This window comes from Piliocolobus tephrosceles, chromosome 8, assembly GCF_002776525.5.
Source record: "Piliocolobus tephrosceles isolate RC106 chromosome 8, ASM277652v3, whole genome shotgun sequence".
Lineage (NCBI taxonomy): Eukaryota > Metazoa > Chordata > Mammalia > Primates > Cercopithecidae > Piliocolobus > Piliocolobus tephrosceles.
The window spans coordinates 13157631-13163133 of NC_045441.1; the positions used below are offsets into that span (position 1 = coordinate 13157631).

General features: G+C 57.8%; 1 long non-coding RNA gene across 1 annotated transcript; it reads right to left on the minus strand.

Annotated features, from left to right (window-relative positions):
- Window positions 1–2394: 2394 nt before the first annotated feature.
- Window positions 2395–4377, minus strand: LOC111547003. The gene is made up of 2 exons (XR_002733004.1): window positions 2964–4377; window positions 2395–2827 (listed from the first exon to the last, which is right to left on the minus strand). It is a non-coding gene; the product is annotated as an uncharacterized LOC111547003 (long non-coding RNA).
- Window positions 4378–5503: the final 1126 nt, after the last annotated feature.

Here is a 5503-nt window from a genome sequence, read left to right on the forward strand (position 1 = left end):
ACTCCTCCAGCTGCCACAGGCCCTGTGACCCGCAGCCCCTCTTGGTTAATGGGACTTGGGGCGTAAGAGGTGGTCTTACCCTTGATCTTAGAGAGGGCCTGAGGATGGACGCATGAACCACCCGGCTTCCTTGTATAATGCATCCTTCATGGATGAAGTGTGTGAGTGGGCAGGGACAGAGCCCAGAAGTTTCCTGTGCCCAACAAGGAACAGCAGCCCCCAGGGTACCCCCTTTCTTCTCCTGCTCCTCAGCGAGAGTGTCAAAGCCAAGACCCCCACCCTGGCCGTCTCTCCCCACCTACACTGCCTCTTTCTAGTCCCTGCTACTTCTCTCTCTTTCTTTTTCTTTTAAGAGTCAGAGTTGGCCAGGCGTGGTGGCTCATGCCTGTAATCCCAGCACTTTGGGAGGCTGAGGTGGGAGGATCACCTGAGGTCGGGAGTTCGAGACCAGCCTGGCCAACATGGAGAAACCCCATCTCTACTAAAAATACAAAAATAGCCGGGGGTGATGCCGGGTGCCTATAATCCCAGCTACTTAGGAGGCTGAGGCAGGAGAATTGCTTGAAGCCAGGAGATGGAGGTTGCAGTGAGCTGAGACTACACGACTGCACTCCAGCCTGGGCAACAAGGGCGAAACTCTGCCTCAAAAAATAATAATTAAAAAAAAAAAAAAAAGAAGAAGAGTCAGAGTCTTGCTCTGTTCTCCAGGCTGGAGTGTGCTGGTACGATCATAGCTCCCTGCAGCCTCAATCTCCTGGGCTCTAGTGATCCTCCTGCCTCAACCTCCCTAGTAGCTGGGACTACTGGTGTGCACCACCATGCCCGGCTAATTTAAAAAATTTTTTTTGCAGAGATGGAGATCTTGCTATGTTGCCCAGACTGGTCTCAAACTCCTGGGCTCAAGTCATCCTCCTGCCTCAGCCTCTGAAGGCGTGGGAATTACAGGCCTGAGCTACCGTGCCTGGCCTCCCTGTCACTTCTTGGATGAAATCCTGCCCTGTTGGTGACACTTTCCAGGCTATGGATGGCAGTGCCTGCCCACCCCTCTAGCCCTTCTTCCTGCCACACCTGCCACACCTGCCACACAACTGCTCACATACAGTCCCCACCCCTGCCCCACTGCCAGGCCTCTACCTAGCCTCTTCCCCATTGAAGCCCAGCTGGAGGGTCAGGCTTCCTCCTCCAGGAAGGCTTCCTTGGGCTGCCAGAGAGAGCAGCCCACCACCCTGAACTGACTCATAATGGCTCTCTGCCACCCCAGAGCAAACGCAGGGAGGGACCCCTGAGCCCTTGCCCTACGGCATGAGAGTCTGGACAGGGCCAGGAGCCCGCATCCCACTGGCCTGGGCCACTAGGGCCTTTGCAGAGATGTCCTCAGAGAGTGTCCAGGCCTCAGGCCATTCTGTCTTGGAGTTCCCCAAGGCCCTGGATGGAAAGAGACAAGGCAGAGTGGTCAGCCCCAAGCAGGTGGGAGGTCAGAGGGCACGGCTTAGGGTGGGTGGTGTGAAGAGAACTGAGTGGCAGGAGAAGTGTGACCAGGGAGGGAAAGCCTGAGCCCCGTGCCATGCATGAACCCCCCTTTTTTCCATTGAGTTCCCTTCCCCACCCCTAAGCCCCTTTACTCCTCCTCCTCACTCTCCCACCTCATTGAGCCCCACCCTCTTATTAAGTCCCCTCTCCCAACTCCCTCGCCTCAGACATCCCCAACTCCCCCTCCCCCGACTCCCCTCCTCCTAACTCCCCTCATTCTCCCCCAGTGCCAACTTGGCCCTCAGTCCCTCGGCTCCAGGTCCTGGGGCTGTGGCCTTTTCCCAGGATCTGACCTGGAGTCATGCACTTTCTGGGGAGACCTCCAGTTGCTCCGCCATCCATGGCATGCCAGGAACGCAGCCCTACACACGCAGGCCCCCTTCAAGGCAGAAGAGGAGCTTGGGCTGGTGGACTTTTAAGGACTGAGCAGAGAGCGAGCTCTGGCCCGGGTCGGGCTGTCCTCCGGATCTGGCCCCATTACAGGGGGGCTTGGCTGGGCGCCCGGGTGGGGAGAGGTCTCAGCGCTTGGATCCAGAATGAACCAGGGCTGGAATGTGCAGGGTCTGGCTGCGCCTCTGTCCCTCCCTTCACCCAAACCTCAGTGATGCTCAGAGCTGAGGACTCCAGTCCCTCTCCAGCAGGCACTCTGGGCCAGGAACTTGGGAGTCCCTGGTTTGCACTGCTTCCCCTGAGCTGGGGTCTCTGGGTGCTCCTCAGAGGAACCTGGAAAGGATGAAGATGACTGCCCAGGTTTGCCGTCCCTGTCCCATAGGGCCAGGCTCTTTCCTGCCTTAGCTCATGTCATTCTCCAATGGTCCTGGGTTTTGCTATCATTCCCATTTTATTTTATTTTTTATTATTTTATTTTATTTTTGAGACAGGTTCTCCGTCACCCAGGTTGAAGTAGAGTGGCATGACCTTGGCTCACTGCGGCTTCAACCTCCTGGGTTCAAGTGATCCTCCTACCTCAGCCTCCTGAGTAGCTGGGACTACAAGTGGACACCACCACACCAGCTAATTTTTTTTTTTTTTAAGATGAAGTTTTGCTCTGTCACCCAGGTTGGAGTGCAATGGCTCACCGCAAACTCCACCTCCCACGTTCAAGCGATTCTCCTGCCTCAGCCTCCCGAGTAGCTGGGATTACAGGCACCCACTACCATGCCTGGCTAATTTTTGTATTTTTAGTAGAGATGGGGTTTCACCATGTTGGCCAGGCTGGTCTTGAACTCCGGACCTCAGGTGGTCCACCTGCCTCGGCCTCCCAAAGTGCTGGGATTACAGGCATGAGCCACTGCACCTGGCAACACCAGCTAATTTTTTGTAGAGACAGGATCTCACTTTGTTGCTCTAGCTGGTCTCGAACTCCTGGGCCCAAGGGATCCTCCTGCCTCGGCCTCCCAAAGTACTGGGATTACAGGTGTGAGCCACCGCACCTGGCCCCTCCCACTTTACAGATAAGGAAACTGAGGCTTGGAGAGATTCAATACCTTGCCCAATGCCTTATAGTTGGTGAATGACAAAGCCGGAATTTAAACCCAGTCCTTTGTCTCCTGGTCTGGGGAGCAGAGAATGAGGCAGAGAAAGAGAGAGGAATGTATGCCCCTTGCCCCTCACTCCTCTGGGCTGGTCATGGGTCCCTAGCTGTCTCTGGACAGGGGCTCAAGCCAGAGCTTGGGTGAGAGAATGGACCCAGGAGGAAGCCGAGAGGGGCCTGGAATTCGCCTCCCCACAGGCTACTGAGGCCAACCCTCCCAAGGCCAGCCAGATATCTCCCCGCTCCTCCATGTGGCTCTGTCTCAGTGACTTCCTGAAGGTCCTGGCGCTGCACGTGGGATGGAAGGACGGGCTGGACTCAGTTTCGTTGCTTCCTGTGCCTTGGCCCTGTGGTCACCCAGAGTTACCTGTGGCCAGCCAAGGGAAAGGGCATACCATGGAACCCCCTGCTATAGGTGCCCCTGTCCCCATTTTCCAGATGAGAAAAACCGAGGTTAGAAAGGTGGAGGAGTACCAGGGTGGAGTCAAGAGTGAAATTCCCGTGGGTCTGACACAAAGCTAGAGCCCTGGGTGGCAGAGGTAGATCCACCCACACTGAGCCTCAGAGACCCAGGTCTGGGGTGATGACTGCTTGGGGACAGCACCTTGGAGCCCTGGAGGAGGGGGACAACGCATTTTCACAGGGGACCACCACAGCATTGCAGGGAGTGGGGAGAGCTGCCCCTACCAGAGGCTAAACTGCTGCCTCAGCCCTGTGCAAACCTGGCCCCTCCCTGCCCAGAGACCCTGCTCCAAAATCACCTGCCCTCACCCATGGTCCAGCCCCAGGCTCCCGCTCCGAACCAAGGAACTGTTTGCATCTGACCTGGGAAGAACGGATTCCTCTGGGCCCAGGTGAGCCCACGGTGGATGGGGACCTTGTACTCTCCTCCGACTCTCTTTCCTGGGCCACCCACTTTGATGATCCAGTCCTCTCTTGTCACCCCTGATGGGGAGACAGGCCTTGCCCTGGGGGTTCTGATCTAAGGGAGGAGGTACAGCTCTGGCTGGGAACCATGGTCTAAGGGGCATGGCCCTAGCCTGGGACACTGGCCTTGCTCTGTGTACACTGGTGAGGCTCAGGACACTTGGTTTTAGGGAGACATAGTCTTGCTCTGAAATGACGGTCTGACGGGGGGAGGCACAGCCTTATCCTGGGAGCTCCAGGTTCATCCTGAAGTACTGGTCTGAGGGTGGGTGGGGGCGTGGCTTTTGGTGGGGAATTTGGGGAGCTGGGTTGGGCAGCGGGAGGGAGTGGCTGGAGGCTGCTGACTTCTCTGTTCCTTGGCTGTTTGGGAGCTGGCTTCCAACTCCTGGCCCAGCCTGGGCTCTAGGCAGTAGGGATGGAGAGGGCCGGGCTCCCCCAACAAGGAAGAGGCTCGTGGAGGGAAATTGGATCAGGGGTTTGGGGTGAGCGGCCTCGCTTGCCCCCGGGCTCCTGGCCCTCCTTTTTTCCCTGGACACAGAGCAGGTGGCAGCCTTCCTCCGATGGCCCCACCCCATTTCTGCTGTCTGGGTCCCAGACGTGGCCTTGGTTTATGGGGTGATGTTCCCTCCCTGGCCAGCCTGGCGGCCACTTCAGACATGAACGCCCCCCACCTCGCTGAGGCTGGAGAACACTGTCTGCCTCCCCCAGCCCCAGCCACCCCCGCCCTGCTAATCCTGAGTAAACGGTGAGGCCAAGAATATCCTGCCTACTCTGGCGGCCGGGCGAGCCACGAAGCCTGCTGGAAGGGCATGAATCATGGTCCCCGCCTGCCAAGTGCTTGCTTGGGATGTGTTCGAGGCTGGCCGTGCCCGGAGTTGACGGGGAGAAGGGAAGGGAGGGGAGCTGGCGGCTGGGATGGGCAGACAGAGCCACTGTGAAGGGAGAGACGTCGGTTGGACCCACCCCTGGTGGCAACACAGAAATTATGTTATAGAATGTCAGGATCCTGGAATCCCCTAGTATGGACTTTTCTGTGTTCTGCAGGCCTGAAATGCAAGATTTGTGAGATGCCACGAAACAAGCCCCCTACGGCACATGGAGGCCAAGGCCCCATTCTCCAGGTGGGGAAGTAGAGGCTCTCGGGGCAGAGAGGTCGGCTCTGGGTCTCTTATTGAGTCCAAGGTAGGGCTGGGCTGGAGCCCAGGCCTCTTCCCGCCTTCTGGTCGGAGGCTTTTCCCAGCCCCTCTCGCTCCTGCTCTGCACTCCCTCCACCCTTACCACCATGACTGTGCTTCCTGGTCGACACAGAGGGAAGGGGTACCTGTGCCCAGCGGTAGTGTCGCCTGGAGCGTGGGATCGGGGGCACCTCTTATGCTCTCCTCTCTCTGCTCCAGGCACATCGGCTGCCCCATGGAGAGTCCTGTGTATCTTGCCTCTCCATCCCCAAAACCCCCACGGCCGGCTGTTCTTCCCCTTTCTGCATCCCCCATCACCAAGGGGACCTGTACCATG